This window comes from Oryza sativa, chromosome 3, assembly GCF_034140825.1.
Source record: "Oryza sativa Japonica Group chromosome 3, ASM3414082v1".
Lineage (NCBI taxonomy): Eukaryota > Viridiplantae > Streptophyta > Magnoliopsida > Poales > Poaceae > Oryza > Oryza sativa.
The window spans coordinates 22,289,636-22,310,652 of record NC_089037.1 but is presented as its reverse complement, the minus strand read 5'-3'; the positions used below and the strand labels follow the sequence as shown (position 1 = coordinate 22,310,652).

Sequence of the window (21,017 nt, the reverse complement as noted above, 5' to 3'; positions counted from 1 at the left end):
TGTGGGGCAAGGGGTGAGGGTTTGGGTAAGAATACCGGACTTAGAGGGATGGCCATCAGAGACGGTGAGACACCGGAGCCATGGGGTCGAGAAGGGTGGTGGACCGGCGTTGGTGATGGGGGCAAAACGAGTTTGTGGTTAGGAGGCCGCGGCTGTTGGTGGCGTATCCGATGGCAGACCGAGGGCACCTCCCGTGGCGCCAGCTTGAGGAGGAGGAGGGAGTGAAGGGTGGAGAAGCCAAACCAGGGGAGAGGGGGCTCGCCGGTGCCATTGATGTCTTCCAGCCAACCGGCGAGGCTGAGCGGTGGCGTGGTGGCAATTTTGGCATCGAGTGCTCGAGCCTTCATCATGGCTGTGCTGAGAGGAAGAGGAAGGGTGGGTTAGGTTTAAGTGGGTGTGCACTAAAGCAATCTGACAGTAGAAAAATTTCAAGATCTTTTGTGGGCTTTTCTGTCAAATATGTAAAATATATTTATTTGATTTTTGAATGAAACTTTCATATTATTTTTTTACGAAACACATCATTTAGCAGTTCAGTAAGTGTGCTCACGATAAACGAGCAAGTGGCCGAGTGTATAAGCTGAGAAGAACTAACCCTTACAAGTAATACGTAACCCTTACATGTCTAACTTTATGGGTATTTCGGTCCCAAGGCCTTTCATTTGAATGAAGAAAACTAAATATGTAAAAAAAATCAAAGTGTTTATGTGGCTACTTCTATAGGACAGATTGAATATTAGAGATTTGTTAGACAAAAGGCATTGTGCCCCTGACGATGCGTATCTACATTGTGCTTGGTGTAAAGGTCCAAGAATAAACTTTGATACATTTGTTCTTCATGTGTCCCTTTAGCAAGAGTTGTTGGGATCGTCTTGGAATTAGGTGGAATACTAATTTGGAAATGCGCCATATGTTGGTGTTGATAAGACTTCAGTTTAGAAAAGGTTTTCTTGAGATCATGTCTTTTTGCATGTTGGCAAATTTGAAAACAACGAAATGAGAAAGTTTTTGATAGTTTATTGTGTGATGAAGATCATTGGTTCGCTGCCTTTAGGAATGAGATTTTTCTTTATGTTTGTAGGATGAATTAGGCCCTCAGCTCTTCTGTGCATAGCTGGTTACAACTTTTATAATTCCTGTTTTGTGTTGGAAATAATACTCTTTTATATTAATATATTACTATTGGGCAAGCCGGCAAGGCCTAGTAGTACTTTAAATAAAAAAAGCAATCCCTCTATTGTTTTCTAACCATCTTCATATTGGAGAGAGAGAATTAATAGTTCTCAGGTGACCAAATTCTTAGTCATATCACATTGCTCCCTAGAATCCAACGGCTAGGGAATCGTCTTTAATCTCTGACCAAAGGAGAGGTAGAAGACTCACCAGCCACGATAGCGAGAGCAGTAGTGACTTCCTATTGGTGGTGGCAGCAGTGACATCCTGCTGGTGGTGACGATGTTAAAACTCCGACAGAGAAACTTGGATGGGAGTCAATTTGGAGAGGATTTAAGTTGGGTGAAGAGGGGTTTCCCAAGACTTAGAGGGATGGCCGGCAGACGGTGGTCGAACTAGCAATGGGCAGAGGACATAGGCATGCGACAAGATGGTGGAGCCACTAATGGAGTTGTGGGGTTGAAAGGGAGGGTTAGGCGTTAGGCGAAATTGACAGTGGGGCGTTAGATCTGGAGTGGTTAGGAGGCATAGATGACGGTGGGATCTACCCTGAGGGAAACGTATGGAGAGAACAACATGGTAAGGGTACTCGCCACTGTGTGTATGACTTAGGAAGGAATGTAGGAGAGGAGGGACAACCGGGGGTCCTCACCAAAGCTGTTGGTTCCTTCTGGCACTAGCGAGGCCGAGCAGTGAGAGGAGAGTGGCACTGGAGGAGGTGAACTAGCACCTCGCCTCACACATGTGGTGTACCGGGGAAGGCGCTACGGGTGGGGTAGGGGGTTGCTCTACTTTCACGAATCTTAGCGCGATCTAAAGACTCAAGTAACTTAAAAAAATGGGTATTTTGATCAGCTACTGAAAAATGGAGTAAGTTGGATTGGAGGGTACTGAAGGATTCAGAGAAAAGTTTCTACATTTCTACTAAAGTGTGACATATATTTTAGCGACCAGCAAATTTGTGGTTTTCGTTTTACTTCTACATCGGTTGTTCTAGCATGAAACCATGTAGGTATGTACAAGTATATATGCTTGATGCTTGCATGGTTGTTATAACCTGAATGTAATGGTGAGATCAAGTATCGGGTCCAAAGGCTATTGTTTTCTAAATGATGTGGACAAGTTTTTATTTCTACTATATAGATTACATGAAAAATCCAATTATTATCGGGTGCATTTTCGAATCAATCGAAGTTCCGCCTTCACTGAAACTTTTTGATTTGTTTTTGGCTATAACTTTAGTCAGGTGACTAATAATCTGGACAAGTCCCCAAGCTAGAAAGAGCTACTCCTTTCGTTTCCGTTTTATATTGTATGACGTTTTGACTTTATTTTAAGTCAAACTTTTATAAATTTAACTAAATTTAAAGAAAATATAGCAACTCCTATGGAACCAAATTAGTTCCACTAAATTTAACGTTTAATATATTTTGATATTATGCATGTTTGATGTTATTGCTATGTTTCTATAAATTTAACTAAACTTTAAACTTTAAGTTAGAAAAATATCGCGTAAGTCTTGTAATGAAATGGTGGGAGTAAATTTTTTTAAATAGGACAGACGGTCAAACGTTGGACACCGAAACATACAACTGCACTTAGAACAAGTTTAATAATATAGCCAACTACTAACTCCAAATCATCTCTAATCAATTTAAAAATTAGTTAATTCATACAATAGTTACCTATAAACATATACTACACTGTTAATACCTGGTCCTACCTATCATACACACATTGGATCTTGTAGTCTGTGCTACATCTAGCTACAAATCTGTAGCCCACTGCTCTTCTCTATACTCTTTTATCTTATCGAAATATATTTATAGTTGGTTAGTCTATTATTATACCTGTTGTTACATTGAGATAGAGATAGGGCCTGTTTAGTTCCAAAAACTTTTCCAAAAACATCACATCGAATCTTTAGACATATGTATGGAGCATTAAATATAGATAAAACGAAAAACTAATTGCACAGTTTACATGTAAATCGCGAGACAAATCTTTTGAGCCTAATTAGTCAATAATTAGCCATAAGTGCTAGAGTAACCCACATGTGCTAATGACGGATTAATTAGGCTCAAAAGATTCGTCTCGTGGTTTCCAGACAAGTTATGAAATTAGTTTTTTCATTCGTGTCTGAAAACTATTTTCGACATCCGGTCAAACGTCCAATGTGACACCCAAAAATTTTCATTTCATCAACTAAACAGGTCCATAGTACTCCCTCCATCTCATAATACAAGGCGTGCACGTATTCAAGATTCAACTTTTAAAACATTTGACCAACATTTAATGTAATATGAAATGAATTTTATTTGTTAAAAATTATATCATTAGATTGACATTTAAATTTACTTTTATATGATTATAATTTTGTTGCTACAAACCTTATAGCATATGAAAAATTATAAGTTAAAGATTAGTTTTGGAGACCGTGTAACTTTTACCATATCTTATATTATACTCTCTCTCCATCTAATCTATTTTTTATAGTCATATTTCATCTTGGCGTACAGACCAAGGATAAGTGATTCTACTTATCATCCATTTAAACATGCTACTAGTCATTCCTCGTAAACAAGCGATTCATTAATATTTACATTTCTCGATGACCATGTAGCCAATCTTGTGTGGAAGAATAAAGAGTCACGCATTAAATCAAAAAAGTCATTGTGAGGTGAGTCAACTGCATGCATTAGTTTACTAGATAGTATTTCTTTTTTCAAATCCGATCGAGGCCATACTTTATGCTTCTATACTTTGCGATCATAGGGCGGTTAATTAACAGCCGGTACAGCTAGCAATTGTTGTCAGTACGTTGTGCAGATCCGAGGTAGGCAATGATTTGTAGGTAAATGCAGCTGGTGCAGTGTACTCCTCCTGCCTTAAAAATCAACCTAATACTGAATATATGTGACACATTTTAGTATTATAAATCTATAATTATCTCTATTTAGATTTATTATATTAAAATATGTCACATCTAATTTAGATTTATTTTTCGTGGCCTCTTAGGGGAGTGTCCGACTGTACTCTACCCGGAGTCCAGCTAGCTGCTACACTGTGAAAAGATAAATGAGCGCCATGCATGATTCCATGGGGAGTTGGACAGCAGCAACTCAAGCCTTTAAAACTCGCTACCAATGCAGTTGTCCCCATTTATAGCTCCCCGGCCGGACCCTGTTAATTTGCATATGCATCCATGTGCATGCTAGCATTTTCATTTATTCATAGTTTGGCTCTCATCCGACTGAACTGGTCATGATGCTCCTACCGAGGCCATATTCCCAAATCCCAATGGCTTTTTGCAAATTAGGTACAGTACGTCGTTTAGGGCACTCCAAACGTGGTGGCGAAGTTTCAGAGATGTTCTTCGATCCTAGATGCTGAATAAAGCACTACTACTAAACTCTTCATAGATGTCAGCTCATAGGTCCCGGTTTATTTAAAACCGGCATTTATAAACCTTTTCCCATGTCCGCCGTAATGAAAAAACATACAACCAACACTTTTAAATATTATAGGTATCGGTTGTAAAGAAAAATCGATTCTAATACTCTAGGTGTCAATTTTTAAAAGAACCGAGGTACCCGTTTTTTCCCTAGAACCGACACTTATAATATAAATATAGGAGCCACGCCGCCCCTCCTCCTCGCCGTCTCCGAGCCGTGTCGCGCCGGATCCAGCCACCACGCGCGGCAGCAGCTCCTCCTTCGGCGGTAGCTACGACCGCCCTCTCCTCTCCCCTCCACTTGTCTTCGGTGGCCGCCGGCGGATCCAGCAGTGTGGAGGTCGGTGGCCACCGGATCTAGTTGGCATGGAGGTGGGGGCCATCGGAAACGGTGGCACAACGGCACAGGGGAGCGCGGTGCTAGCGGCGGTGGCACTGAGTGTTGATGGTCGTTATAGACCAATTCAATATAAATAAAAGAGTAAAGTCCATCACCGATCCCTAAACTTGTATCGTTGTGTCATCCCGGTCCCTAAACTCGCAAATTGACCGTTTAGGTCCTCAAACTTGTTCGACTGTATCATCCCGGTCCCTAAACTTGTAGATCACTCGTTTAGGTTCTCCAACTTGTTCAGTTGTGTTACCCCGGTCCCTAAACTTGGATTTGAATATCATCTAGGTCAAATAGGACGGTCTAAAAACTTTATATTTAAAAATAATTCATAACTTTTCCATGTGAACTCTAATGAAGACAAACTTTATATCAAACTTGTAGCCCTCGACGCGATATACAACTTTGTAGTTGAAATTCTTTTTTATTTTAAGTCATTTTTTGTCCCAAAATGTAATTTTAAAATTAAAATTTCAAAATTTATAAAGATGCAACAATATTTTGGGACCCTAAATAGATTTAATTCAAAAACTTTTCAACTACAAAGTTGTAGGTCGCGTCGAGGGCTACAATTTTGATATAAAGTTTGTCTTCATTAAAGTTCACATAAAAAAGTTATGAATTATTTTTTGATATAAAGTTTTTAGACCGTCCTGTTTAGGAAAGTTTAGGGACCGAAATGATACAGTCGAACAAGTTTGAGAACCTGAACGGTCGATTTGCGAGTTTAAGGACCGGTATAACACATCGGTACAAGTTTAGGGACCGGTGATGGACTATCACAGCCTGAATTTCATTTCAGGATTTATAAATTATTTAATAAATTATTAATAGAATTTATATTAAATATTCATTAATTTACAAGCGAAGTTAAATGTGGGAAATAAAATTTCCTAAATATAAATCATGGTTGGATTTAATTTTTATTAAATTATCCATGATTAATTATACTCCCTGAAATTTTCTTGGATTTTTCAGAGCTCAATTATTAATTTTAATAATACAAAGAATATTTCAGTAATTATTCACATATTAAATTAATCATTAAATGAGCTGGTTTTAATTTTTTTAAATACTTAGAGTGTCCAAGTATGTTCAAGAATTTTCTTGGAATTATTTGAGCATTGGAAGTATTTTTAACAACTGAAAGATCATTTCAGTGATTAATTTAATTGGGAAAAGTAATTAAAATCCCCTTTTCCTTTTCGGGCCGAAACAGGAAAAGTTCACCTTTAGTTCTCGGCCCATTCTTCCTTCTATTCGGCCGGCCTTATCCCTTCCCGAAGTCTAGTTTGTATCTCTCCTTCTATCGGGCTGTGCAATAGAAGCCCAACCAAAAGTCTGTTTTTCTCCCTGCGCCACTGTTCATCTTCCAGCTCAGGCAGAGCCGAGCCAGCAGTGCTCGTGTCCTGTTGCCGCCGCCTCCTCCTTCCAAATCCGACCTCCCCGTTGCTCCTCTTTCCAAAGTAGTTACGGGAATGGAATCCTCTCAATCTCCTCTTCAATTTCCCCAAGAAATCCCCAAAACTTTATATGGAAATCCTTTCCAATTTCGCGGATCAATCTTTCCTTTTTCCGGCGAATATCCTAAACTTTCCCGGAGTTTCACTCGTCGATTTGGGCCCGGACCCGAGCTCCCGTGCCTATATAAAGGACCCCCTAGCCGTCCTCTACCTAGAGCCGCCTCCGCGCAAGCCCGTGAGCCGCCGACGCCGCCGTGTCTCTAGCAGCCCAGCGCCGTCGCTGTGGTCGTCGCCTTCGGTCGCCGCTGCCGTCGTTGGGTTTGCGAGGAGGAGGAGAAGATCGTCCTCCACTTCCCCGAAGCTGAAATCCACTGGAGCTCCATCGTCGCCGTCAACCCGAAGTTTGCCGTCGCGTTTTGATCTCCGGCGAGGCCCTGCTGCTCCTTCCGTCATCGCCAAGCTTCACCGCCACCTCCGTTGGATTCGCAACTGCAAGCAGAAGACCGTCCACCACCTCTTCTCCGCCAAAGATCGCCGGAAAGTCATCGCCACCGTCGATCAGTACCCCGTCGCCACTCCAACCTCGCCGCCGTCGTCATCCGTCGTCGTTTGCTGTCGTTCAAGTCATCGGTGAGCTCCCCTCGTCGTGCTCTTTCCTCCGGTTCAGATCAATCTAAGCCATTCGATCTTAGTCGACTCGGTCAAAATTAATCTTAATATAAGTCGTGCTATCTCTTTTCAGTGGCATATTATTTCTTTTTAATATATGTCATCTACCAAATATGATCTAATCTTTTCCGGAGGTTGTTTTAATCTTTTATCTCCGTTATAAATCATTTGTAAATTGTTTAATTAATTTGGAATAGTCTTTTCTTTAATAGGTTTAATTGGAATTAAATCTTGTAAAATTCGTAAATAATTCATATGAAGTCGGAATGAGGCCGTTCGAGTCTCTAAATTCATCAAAAATCATGATCTATATGTTTGCTTACTTTATATGTGTTTATTTGGAGTTTCTTAGTCTTTTTCCTCGTTTTGCGTGTTAGCTTGTCGTTCATGTCGTTTCGAAAGTTCGCGCGTGCGTCGGAAGTATTCCAGAGACTTATTGAAGACCGATTATTGCAAGACAAGTCACACATATCCCAAACACAATTCTTTTGAGCATTTTGATCCTATATTTAAATTCTCTATTTATTTCTATTGTACATTTATTTTCGAATGTCACAGGGTGGTGTGAAACTATTCCTTTGTTATGGCCACTTTGCATTGATTACTCTATCCTTTGATACCTTGGGTTACAATTTGACTAGTTGTACTTATATAATGGTTCAACTAGATGTATTAGAGATAATTGCTTAGCCATGCTTAGAAACATTAGCACTCAATTGGGATAACTAATGTTTCACTATTACCTAATGATAGATATTCAATGGTAGCTCACGATGGGCAATCGTGATTGGTTAATTAATAATTGGTCAACTAAAACTTGATAATGGTGGGTTGTGAGCACATGGTTTTGATGGTCGTGCTCATGACAATTAAGGACCGGTTCACGAGTTTCAGTTGTGAAACATTAACCGTGCCAACCATAAGCCAGCATGGGCAACGGCTTTACCTTTTGTATAACATGGTTCATTGCGGGGCACCAGACTGAGAAGTGGCGGAGATAAGCCCACGGGGGTCGCTGGGGAGTCCATGCCTTGTTTATAAGAGGGTGATTATGATCCAGGAACAATGCGTTGTGGTGGATTGTGTTATGCGAGGGGTACTGTCACAGCTCCTTTTCGAGGTACCGTGGTGGTATTGAGGCGCATGGTGACATGTCGTGGGGCTGTGTCTTGTAGGTACAGTGGTACACCTCTGGCCAGAGTAAAACTATTCGAATAGCCGTGCCCGCGATTATGGGCGGGTCTAACAATGTCTTTCGTGATTAGTCTCACACTTCTCACCATAATAAATGATGCTATAACTGGTAATAATTTGATTAGCTCCTGGTTTGGAATGGTACATTCCTGGTTTGGAGATAGATCTGTACAGCCGGGTATGGTTGTTCAGGATGGTTAGGCCTGTGCAGCATGGGTGTGCTGTTTAGTGTTGATTAATATTGATGATTAATTACTCTACTGTTTTGCAATTCTCAAATGTTTACTAAATGCTGCTTTTGCAAATGAGCCCTATATTATGCCATTCTTTGGTATCCTTGTGCACTTGCATATTTGCTGTGTGGCTTGTGGAGTATTCCATGTACTCACCTTGCAATAATCAATTAAACCTCAGTTGAAGACAAGTTGCAAATGAGAAGACGTTTGGCTTATACCCCAGTTGAGTTGCCTGTGGGAGTGGAGCCGGAGCTTCGCTAGACCGTAATTCCGCTGCTGTTTTCTTTTCTTTTGTAAGTATGTAAAGTTATTATTTTGATGAATCTGTATATTATATTGTCAGTTTGTGTACCTCGGCTGATTTCTGGACAAGGATTTAATGCACAAATTAGTTTGGAAATTACTTGTGAATTTCTAGGCGTGACATGGACTTTACTCTAAATAAAATAAAGGAGAACTAGCTATGCTTGCAATGCATATATTTTTCAGAATAATATAGTTCCACTTGTACCTGGAGTATTATTTATTTGTGGAGATTAATACATAAATGGAGAAGAAATGATGAAACTTCACTCCTAAGGCTGTGTTCGTTTTGGATGGTTGGGAACCAAACTCCTCCCCATGGCAAACGGAGCAGTTCATTAGCGTGTGATTAATTAAGTATTAGCTATTTTTTTCAAAAATGGATCAATATTATTTTTTAAGAAACTTTCATATAGAAACTTTTTTTAAAAAACACACCGTTTAGTAGTTTGAAAAGCGTGCGCGTGAAAAACGAAAATGAGGAGTTGGGAACAAGGGGAAACGAACACAACCTAAGTAAGTTTAAGGATAAGATGGGCCCACATGTCAGGTGTAACCGTCCCAGAAACCGCCATAACTGCCATAACCGCCTTAAGGACCCACCTGTCAGTGACCTTGGGAAGTTTGGAGGCTTGTTGGGCCGGCCCAGGTTCGGCCGAACCAGGGGTTCAGCCGAACCCTAGCGAGCTCCTCTCATCCCGGCCTTCCACGTGGACGCTCCTCTTCAATGGCGGTTACAGGGCAATTTGGACAATTCACATAGTGTAACCGTCATTACCTACCTATAAAAGGAGGAGGCCTCATTCACTTCAAGGCACACTCAAGCAAGCTCAACATTTCTCTCTATACTTTAGTTTAGTATTCTAGTGCTAAGTGGAGTAGAATAGAATAACTCTCGGAGTCCTTGGAGTCTTCGGAGGAATTAGGGTATGGCTCTAGTAGCTTTTCTTTATTCTTTTGTAAGACTTTCGGAATTAATGGGATATTATTCTTTATATACTCTCGGTACTTTAGTTTATCTCAGTATCGGCTTTACTTTATACATGTATCGATATAGTTGTGTAGCTAGCTTACCAGAGAGGTGCAATGGTGTTGGTTTAATATCCGACTATTCGGTTGCTCTATGTTATCTCGGGGGATATAGCGTAGTATTTAATATTGTAGACGTGGTGTCTCGATTATTAAGTATCATTATTTGGGCATATATGTTGCGGGACGGTCGAGGTGTACTGCTGATGGTGACAACTCAGTACGGGTACTCCTCCATATGTAGCCCTAGTTGGACGGCCATGACAGGTTGTTATAAGGAACATGACAACCCGGGGTGGTCTCTCGAAACACCAGGAGGGCACTGTTAGGGGGTATAGGCCACATAATTGTATACTAGCAGATGTAAACTAAGATTGAGTGTATACTAGAAGTATAGGGATTGATTGCTTTTCTATTTCTTCTTACACATGGCGTAGAATTGATTAATGAGAGATATGAGTTATTTTCTTTGTGTCACTCTACTCTTTATGAATACATTAACCCCTGCTTAGACTCTGATCATACAAGTGGCATATATATATATATATATATATATATATATATATATATATATATATATATATATATATATATATATATATATATATATATATATATATATATATATATATATATATATATATATATATATATATATATATATATATATATATATATATATATATATATATATATATATATATATATATATATATTAGCATAATTCTCTCTTACAATCTTCCATTGGGATTTGGATTAAATAAATACCATACCTTGGAATACTTTCGGGTGAAATGCTACAATGGTATATCCATGCGTTTGCGGATTCCTTCTGTAACCATATATATACTAGGACCATTTCTGTCGCCATTGCTGGGAATTCATATTTCTAGTAATGTCGTTAAAAAATACCAACACTGAGTAGCAGGCACGAGATGTCGACGGTGGGGCTGGGGATGTGGCGGATGGAATCCTCCGCCATCTGCGGCCTTATCCACACCGCCGTCCACATCGGCTACCACCACTTTGACTGCCCCGACATGAACAACCCAACTAGCTACTGCTAGCTTGCCTTCCCTTCTCCTCCCACCTATTACACTGATCGAGCCGAACTGAAGTTGTTACAAGTTGGACGGTTCCGGGATTGCCAATCTGCAATAATTTACTACCAATTGTAGGATGGTTGTGTGCTTGTGTGTCACTGGAAAAATTGGCAATCGTTTGGTCTTGTGTTGTTTGAAGATGTAAACAAATCAGGTTCATTGAAGTTTGTCTTGGATAAGTAGCGGATTGTATTCTTTATTTTACATTAATTGTTGCTCGTACAGAAATCATCCTTGACTTGGACTGTGAGTTGTGAGATTTGGATTTGGATTTGAGGCAACCGGAACACCTCATATGCACTGGATTAATTGAGCCGTCGAGGCTTTTTTTTTGTTTCGCATATACCTCATAGGTGTCAGTTGTTAGTGGTGAACCAGCACCTGTAATCCCTAAAACCGACACCTATAATCTCGGGAATAGGTGCCGACAAATTGGTGTCAGCTAGAAAACGGCACCAATGGTTGTTTCTGCAGTAGTGAAATGTGAGAAAGTACAATCTCACATACAGTCTAAGTATCCATCGATGTTTCCTATCTATCCGATACTTGTTTACGGAGTATAACCTCAATGACAACCTAAGTCAATAAGGATTACTACTTAAAAGTTGGTTTTCAATTATACCTATATAAAAATGAAGAAAGTAGCGTAATGATTTATAATAGCATCCTTGATGGGTACGCTCAAACCATTTTTTCTGTTGCTGTGGCATGTCTTCAACAAATCAATGGCAGTGAACTAAGCATCTTTGTATTTCTCTTGCTTCTAAATTGAGGTGTAAAGAGGTGGTACCGTTATTTATAAAATGGTAACAGTTTTGGAACTAGTCCTGTTAAACATAGTTTGTTAAGTTTCCTATCAGCACATTCCAATGGACTAAGTAGCTCCGAGACCCTATGCAGTGGTGCAGCATGACTCGTACACGATTTCTTTTGTTTATCAAGCACTTGGATGGCATATAACAGGACATTTAAGATCAAATGGACTAAGTATGCCATTATTTGTAGGACAAGATTTAGAAATGTACAATATTATTTCATACCTTATATGCTCTAGGGTCAACTGCAGCGTTACCAGTCGTCATTCCTCATATGTCATATGAGCCATTGGTGAGGTGGTACGCGATGCTGGTACCAGTCTCAAGACACATTGGCCTTTACCATCTTTCCTCGGAAAAATGTTAGGCTAATCTGCAATGATGAGTTGAGAATCTTTTATGCCATGACTAAAAAGATTAAAATCTCTCCTGTCAAAGCCATGATAAAACAATGGTTAGAACAACTCAAGATGATAGGACCAATAGATTGCAATTCTTTAATCACTCGTATTGTTGTTAAAGTCGAAGCTTTGGAGAATGGTGCAATCATAGACATTCCCCAACCTCACTCCATCATTAACGAGGATTATCTTGTGCAAGGGCAGGCATTGAAACATGGTCCAAATGCCTCTATGTTGTTTTCCTTCCCTAGATACACAAATGAGATTTCGTTAACTAACCCAAAATTTCATTTGTATAAGTGCCAGGCGCTAACCATTCCTCTCGTACCACAAGAGGGGGCTTGAAGGAGCAATGTTTCTGGCAGGACAACTCGAAACATGTCTAGGAATGCCGTCGCGAAGTAGCAGCAACAACAGTTGCAATACCCGCTCTTAGATTGGAGCCAGCCTGGGTATACACTTGGCTGGAACCAACCGCTGCCAACATATGGAGTAGGGAGCTCGGCGTGGGCAAGTGCGAGTAGTGGTCAGTGGGAACATCCCATCAACAGACTCTAGGGAAATATTCCCAATGAAGACCAGTCCACCAGCTCCAGTGGAATGCCCCCACAGTCCAATGCACGTGACTTTTTCATGTCCCAAAATTTTCGTGACTTCGGGTTGAGGTGCAGATGTCACTCGGCAACTGGGAGAGTTGAATCTCCGGACCAGCGAGATGCACAACATGCTAAACCAGCATGTCCAGGAGACCCACACATGACAGTAGCACATCAACGACCAATTAGCGAACATCAACACCACCATGCAGCAAGGTTGGGCTTCCACCATATAGCTACACACTTTGCACACTTGATCAAGATTGTATGATTTGCTTTCTCCTAGCTTGGATCCTCTCTTTGATTTTGCAATATATGTGATACGTATTACCAACATCTTTTGTCTCTACTTTGAGCTCCACATAGAAACCTTTAGAAGTAGGATGATAAAGAGGCAACACCATGCCTTGGTGAGGAGTATCATACACATTGAATGATCGAGAGTATCATTTGAGGAACTTTGGCTTTAATTGCAAAAGTTCTTGAAAACCTCCAGAAAGAAAAGTTGAACAAAAGAGTAAGTGATTGATGCTCTACGATTCGCTCTATCTCTCAACCACCCAAGATGAGGAGAAGCTACAAGTCCCATAGGTAATAAAGGTAAAAGTATTATTGCCAACTTATTCAAATTCTAGGTAGAAGGATACGTTGTATGCATTGTACTAATGAGAAATAAAACATGATAGCAACACATGATCAACAACCTAAGTTTTATCTTTACTCAGGAGGAGCAAAGTTCAGCTTGAGGCTATTGTTGATGACCGTTAAGTACCAATTTTGACCACCAATTATCATAATAAATAAAGGGAGAACTAGCACTTCTTACACGTAGTTCAATAATAAATAATGTAGTTCCACTATACTTGGAGAATTAACATAGATGCAGAGAATAAACATGCAAAGAAACACACCTGTGGTGAATCACGTGCAAGCACACGGATTAATGGGCCCAGAAGTCAGCTCAAACTGACTTAATTGGAGGCTAATCCACCATGCACCGTGCAAGCCTATGGGAGATGGTCAGTAGCAAGAGGCGGTGCCACTAGTTCGGCTGAATCAGGCCAAGCCCACCTCGCCATCTCCTTACACGTTTCAACTCTCCATTGGCTCCTAATGATGATATGGGTGTTTAACCAACATTGCAACCATCATTACCAGCTATAAAAGGAGGAGCCCTCTCACTTCACAAGTCACACCTCAAGGAGCTATTCTCTGTACTCTATTGTATCTTCTATAATATTAGTGAAAGTAGGCTTAGAGTATCTTCGGTCCTATAGTCTTCTCGGAGATTCTGGTATGTTTTACTATTTTGCTCTTCTTGTAAGACTATAGTCGAATTAATAGAATTATCTTCTTTACCTTCTTGTGTTCATAATTGATATATTGTTTTAGTATTTATATGCTTTATGAATATGATGTACTTCATTTATATGCTTCACTTGATTAGGTTAGTCGATCTATGCTACGGTAACGCTCCAAGGGCCTTGATAAGTTGCTAGCTCTAACTTGTCCATCCGAAGGGTGGGAGCCCCTTGGGAGTTAGTAATATTATTTATTGGCATAAGCATGCTGCTTAGGTTAGATAAATGTTGTTGGATGCGGGTGGCCTAGCCTCACGAAAAGTGAGGTAGGCGGCGGGTGCTGATAGCCATGTATGTCCTTTGTATTCCTCCATGTTTAGATATGACGTAAGAGTGCATAAATGCCATAAGCACGCTGGTAGACCAGTAGAGAGTGATCTCTCGGTAGTATTGGGTGTCTAGAACTAAGTCCTAGCCTGAACATGTATGTATTAAGTATATACAAAACATGATTAATATAGAAGCACAGTTGTATTCTAGTTCTCTTATGCCCTTTCCACTATAGTAATTAATCAAAGGCGAATCTCCTGTGTGTGTCACACTACCCCTTGATCATATTCATCTTAACCCCTGTTTAGACTATGATAATTTAATTATGGATTGATTAATGATGTATAAACTATATCTTTACACCGTTGCCTTCCCTGCGGAAATATAAATATAATACCCTTGGGAATACTCAAGGGTGAAATGATACAACGCTATCTGTGCACTTGCGGATTTAACTATGAATGTAAGGAATACCAATAGGGCCCATCTTGCAGTACATATCAAAAAATGTTATGTCCATGGAACTCCCTCCTTCAACCAGCACTCACGGAACTTCACACCCAAAAATACCCGTCGTGATAACGCATGGGTCTTGGTGAGCAACAAAGATCCCCTTCGCATCCTCGGGGTCAAAAGAAATTGGGGTGTTACAGTATTGCGGCACCTTGGTTTTGGGGTTTGCAGCAATATGAATCATCGCCTGGTCATGTACGTCTTTTTGCCTCGTTGGTGTGAATCCTTCGGCATATCCGCTCGTGATGACTGCTATGATTATTTGTGGCCATCTGCGGTTCCTTCAATTTGTATTGGCCTTCGGGCTCTCTCGGTTGATCACCCTCTTCAGCCCATTGGCGGTTCAGGGGAGGAGACTATCCTTGGCTCAGCTGCTGCAAATTTCGGCACTTATCCATTGAGTGTGTGAATTTATCGTGCTACAAGCAATATTTATCTATGCTGCACTTTTTCTTCTTGGCGGGAGCCTGTTCGCTTCATTTCCTTGCATGAAAGTTCATGCGCGAGGCTTGGACCTCCTTGACCGTCATCACTTGCTTCCCCTTGTCATTCTGAAATTTCTTCCATGACAGTTGTGGCAGAGTTTATCGTGGTGGGTTAACTGGTGCGACTATTTTAGTGACTCAGGCTTCCGTCCTGCCTTGTGGCTCGGTCATACTTGGCTTGAATTTCACTTCTGTGCTTTGTATCTTCTTTCCCTCATGCATAATCCTCAGTAATGCGAAAGAGGTAGTCAAGCATTTTCTTCTCCTTCCTCATGATTTTCTCAGTGATCGGCCTTGTGCGAAGCCTTGTCGAATCCGCGTTGATGACCGAAGTTACGATGGTGTTTTGAACTTGCACCTTGCATATGAGAACCTTCGGACAAATTCACAAGCTGACTAGCTTGGCTTCTGCCAGATGCCGAAGAGCTCTTTTTACATTTTTTTTATCCTTTATTAGTTCCTCTAAAGTTGGTGATGGGAACGCCCCTCGATTGTTCCCATGAGTAAATGCTGCTTGGGGGAAGGTTGAGCTACCATGACCTAGCAAAACCGTCTAGAACCAGGTGAATCACCTTCGCCTTGGTGTTCTCATCACCGTGTGTTGCTTCAAACGTCAACTCATAAAATGACAAGAATTTACTTGAGTCAAAGTTGCCAGTGTACATGGCAATCGTTGGGTTCTATGAATTAAGGTGGTATGGGGTTGTTGTGTAATCTCCAACTCAGAGGTAACATCTTTTTGTTGTCTATGCTTGAGCGAAAGCCTAGGGCATCAGGCGGCACGAACGGTTATGTCGGTACTTGTGCTTGTACTTGAGCTTGGACAAAGGCAACCGCTGGCGGTGGCATCATGGATTGTGGTTGTGTGTGGGGGTGATTTCGGCCAAAGCTACTTACACCGCTGGGGTGGCTGGCTAGAGCACAACGTATGCACGGTGAAGATGGGGCGAAGCGATCACCACTGCCACCAGTGGCCAATTTTCGTATTTCTTACAATAACAAATAAATCTGCAGGCACACGAAATACTGTTGTAACACTTACCCTTAGAGTATTCCAAGGGTATTGAACACGAGGAACGTGTGTGTATTATCTACGATCAGGATTCAATCCAAGAACAACAGCCTAGGATAAATTGGCTAGAGAGGATTCGTATGTCTTTTAGTTAGTTAATTAAGTAAAATGTAAAACTCTATCGAATGCTTTGGGCATCAGCCCCCCTAGGACTGCCAAGCTGAGTCCACCCTTTAGCTCTATGATGTACCCGAATGTGGAGAAATACGAAGGCCTGATAGGGCTGTCACCACCTGCCACCTACCTCACTTTCCGTGGAGCACACAATAAACAAAGGTAATTTCTAACCTAGACACCAAGCCTAAGTTATTAATTACTACTCTAGTCTTGCGCAGAAACTTCCTTCTTCATCCAGAGTCCTAGTACTAGAGCATTTAGTTGCACACTAAGTGACGAACCCACACCGATGAGAATATATCTTACTTAAATAAACTAATTAAATAACATAAAGAAACTTGAACACTTACTTTGATAAAGGAAGCATCCGCTGAGGTACAAGTGAGAGAGGAAGGTTGACAATCTTGGCTTTCTCCGGAACTCCGTTGGGAGAATGTCGACACTCTGGCACTCCTCCGTAAAATTCTCTGAGGAACTACGAAATTGCGGGGCACTCCTTCTGGAGCATCCCTTCACAGACTAAATATGAAACTACAAGTGAATAGTACTCTACTTGAGCCCAAAGTTGTGTGTTCTTCCAAGTGAGTGAGGACCTCCTTTTATAGTGTGTCAATGACGGCTGTAGGCGGTTGGAAAAGTCGGTAACACCCCTTAATCGTCATTGAGGACCAATGGGGAACTGCCACGTGCAAGGTGGGAGCCGGGGGCTCCAAGGCTGGTTCGACCGAACCAGGCAAGTGTAACGCCCCAATTTTCGGTCGGGATTAAAAATCAATTAATAATGCATTTTCTAGAAATTAAATAAAAGTTAAAGTAACTTAATCAAGTGAAATAATGGGAGAATTAAAATTTTCCCTTAAAAAAAATCATTGGCCGAAAATATTTTGTAATATTCTTTGGGCCCTAAATATTCTCTGAAATTTTCCCGTGAAGTTTCGGAGCTCAAGAAGTAATTTTAAAGTCACAAAGTTCATTAAACTCATTTAAAGAAAAAGAAAAACCAAATTAAATCCCTTTCCTCCCTTTTTAGGCTCGGCCCAACTCCCTCCCTCCTCTTTCCCGGCCAGGCCAGCCTCTCTTTCCCCTCCCTCGGCCCGCTCGGCCTCCCTCCTATCCTCCCTCGCAAAAAGTCTGCTTTGCATCCCTTCCTCTCTCCCTTCGCCGACAGGTGGGACCGGCGGCCCCACCTGTCATCCCCTTCCTCCGGCTCCAACCGCCGCCATGGCCACCCGAGCCTCCCCACGACGCCGCCGTTTCCGCCCTCCTTCTCCACCCCGCGCGCGAGTCCACTGGCCGTGGGACCCCGCCGCCCCACGTCCTCCTCATCGCCCATCTCTCCCCTCCAAAACCGCCACCCACACCCCACGATGCCGCCCACGCCGCCGGCGGTTGCCGCCCCGACTCCGCCTCTCCCGGGCTCGGTCCGACCTACCCTCCCCTATAAAAACATTCCCCGCACCTCCCTCTCCATTTTCCCCTCTCTCCCGAGCCCTCCCATGCACGAAAACCACAACGCCACCGTCGCACCTCTCGCCGCCGCTCGCCGGCGATCCTCCAGCCTGCCGCCACCGCTGCTCCTGCCGCCGCCGCTCCGCGCGACCGCCACCAGCGGCTTCGCCGCGTCGTGCCATACCCCAGCATCCCCTCCGCTTCCCCATTGTGTCACCGAAACCACCTCCCCACGGCGCTCCCTCTCCCCACCACTCACCGGCGTGCTCCAGCCGCCGTCTCCCGCCGCACTAGCCACCACCAAGCCGCGTCGACACCACCATCGGCATCGCCGTGTCGATCTCCACCCTGACCCCTACTCCATTTTCCCATTCCACCTCCGGAACGCCGCCGCCACGTGCACCACCTCTCTCCGTCGCCATTGCCACCTCCAGCCGCGTCGCAACGCCGCTTCGGTCCATGCCGACCCACGCCGTCACCTCCCTCTGCTCCACAAGGACGAGGAGAACCTCGGCCACCTCTTCCCATCGCCGGAAACTCACTGGACGTCCGTTTTCCCGTGTGCCGGTGAGCCCTTCCTCCCTTCCTTTCCGCTCCGGCAGGCCATGTCGCCGCCCCGTCCTCCCTAACACCTCCCCTCCCATCCTAGGATGCAGCTGCTGCTCGTCCGCCTCTTCCCGAGCGCCGCCCGTCACCGGAGCATCGTCGTCTTCGTCCGCCCCGAGCTCCGCCGTCGCCGCCTCCCGTTGCCATCTCGCCGACGGCCACCTCCTTCCGCCGTGTGCTACTCCCCCTCCCCTTTCCCGCCGCTCTCTCGCACATGCCGCCGTGCCGGTGGAAGCCGCCGGTGACCATCGGGCCGCACGCCGCCGCTTCCCGGCCGGCCGGTCGGCGAGCCGGCTCCCGCCTGCCTGTGGCCGCCTGATTCACCCCGGGTGAATCTGGGTCGTCCACATGGCCGTTCGGCGCCGCCCCGCATCGGTGCCCTCGTGGCGCCACGTCGACACCACCTTTGCCGCCTGTCCACCGTGGCCGCCACATGGCCGTCCACGTGGTGCGCCCGCGCCTGTGCCACGGTGGACCGAGTCCACCGTGGGCCGCTCCTCTTGCGCCGCTGACTCATGGGGCCCTCCTGTCGGCGCCGACCTCTTTGATGACGTCAGCGACGGCCTTTTTCCTTTGAAAGAATAATTAACAATTGCGTCATAAATCGTATTTAATTCTAGAAATTCATTTAAATGGCTCAAAACTTCGAAAATTCATAACTAATTCATTCGAACTCTGAATTGAGCCGTTCAACTTGCAAAATTCATCTAAAATTGATCTCTACTTGTTTGTTTACTTTTTATGTAATGTTTGCTTGGTGTTTATTAGAGTTTTTCCTCATTTTGCATGCCAGCGTGTAGAATCTGTCGTTTCGGAAGTCCGCGGTTGCGAGGAAAAGAGTTCAGAAGATTGTTTGAAGAAGCAAGGCAAGTCACACATTCCCCTTGAGCATGTTGATCCCAATTTATAAATGTTTTATTGTTTGCAAATAAATATGCATCGTTTCGCTAATTACATGGGAATAGGGTTTACCTATCTGCTCGTGTGTGCCATGTTTATTTGATATATGTCCTTTGTCAACCTTGGGTGATAAATCGACTAGCTTGTGTTACTTTGATGACCTAGCTAGAACTATATGCTTAGCCATGCTTAATTACCACTAGCTCAGTTGATGGGATAATTGCAGTATTAGACCTTTTTAGCATCAGAACGAGCTGCGTGCTCGAGACACCCGGCCATGTTTCAGTGGTCGTAATTATCCAACTAAAATGCGACTGAATTGTGGGCTGTGGGTGCATGGTTTTGCTAGTCGCACCCATGGCAGTTAAGGACCGGTTCGCGGGAAACCCTGGAAGATTTCCTCGTACTTTCCACAAGCCAGCGTGGGCAACGGCTGGGCTTGTAGTGTAGCTTTCCTCTAGCTGACGCATCCAAGCAAGGGTGGGCGTGATGGAGTTTGGATGGGCCCTGCGACGGCCTATGCGGCTTCCGGATTCACCTAGGTACGAGAGGGGATTGCCCGCTGCCTTGCGAGGAGTGGGGGTGAAACCTGAGGTGTGGTGTGCTTGGTTAGAGGGGGTTATGCGAAGGGTCCTGTCACGGCCTCTTTCCGATATGTCATGGTGGCATGTCGGCACACGGAAACGTGTCGTGGGGCTGTGTCTTGTGGGTACAGTTGTACACCTCTGGCCAGAGTAAAACTATTTGAATAGCCGTGCCCACGGTTATGGGCGGTCGACCAGATTCACCGTGATTAGTCCCACCTTAATAAATCGACTCAATGCACTGTAGTTCATGTGGGTTGGTTGGGCCTGTTCAACGTGGTGTAGCGTTGATCAGTGGAGATTTAATGTTACTTTAATTACTCAACACTTTTACTGTTTTGCTCAATAAAATATTTTACAACCGCCTTTATGCAAATAGCCACAAACCGTCCTTGTATCCCCTTGCACGTCTGCATCATTGGTGTGGCTTGCTGAGTACGGTGGTTGTACTCTGCCTTGCTATTATTTCCCTTTTTCAGAAGTGTAGTGCTTCTGAGCTGAAGACGAAGTTAGAAGGCCAAGGCTCAGACCCCAGTTGAGTTTTGCCTGTGGAGTGGAGCTGAAGCCCCGCTAGGATCGCCTTTTTCCGCTGCTGTCGTTCTCTTTCGGTGTGAGGACTAAGCGCCTCTTCTGTAAGTATTTTACGCTTTTATTTACGTTGGAACTGTATATTACTTGTTGTTTTGTGTACCCTGGCTGGTCCTGGACAAGGATTTAATACACAAAATAGTCTAGAAATTTGGGCTAAATTTCTGGGCATGACAGCAAGCCTCCCCTAGCCACCACCTTTCTAAAGTCTCTGATAGGTGGGCCCCTATTGCAGTTGAGGATGG

The 21,017-nt window shown here is 43.4% G+C and overlaps 1 long non-coding RNA gene across 1 annotated transcript; it reads left to right on the top strand.

The window, feature by feature from the left end:
• The first annotated feature begins 6,373 nt into the window (after positions 1–6,373).
• Positions 6,374–8,982, top strand: LOC136355843 (uncharacterized). The gene is made up of 2 exons (XR_010740345.1): positions 6,374–7,111; positions 8,759–8,982. It is a non-coding gene; the product is annotated as an uncharacterized lncRNA (long non-coding RNA).
• Positions 8,983–21,017: the final 12,035 nt, after the last annotated feature.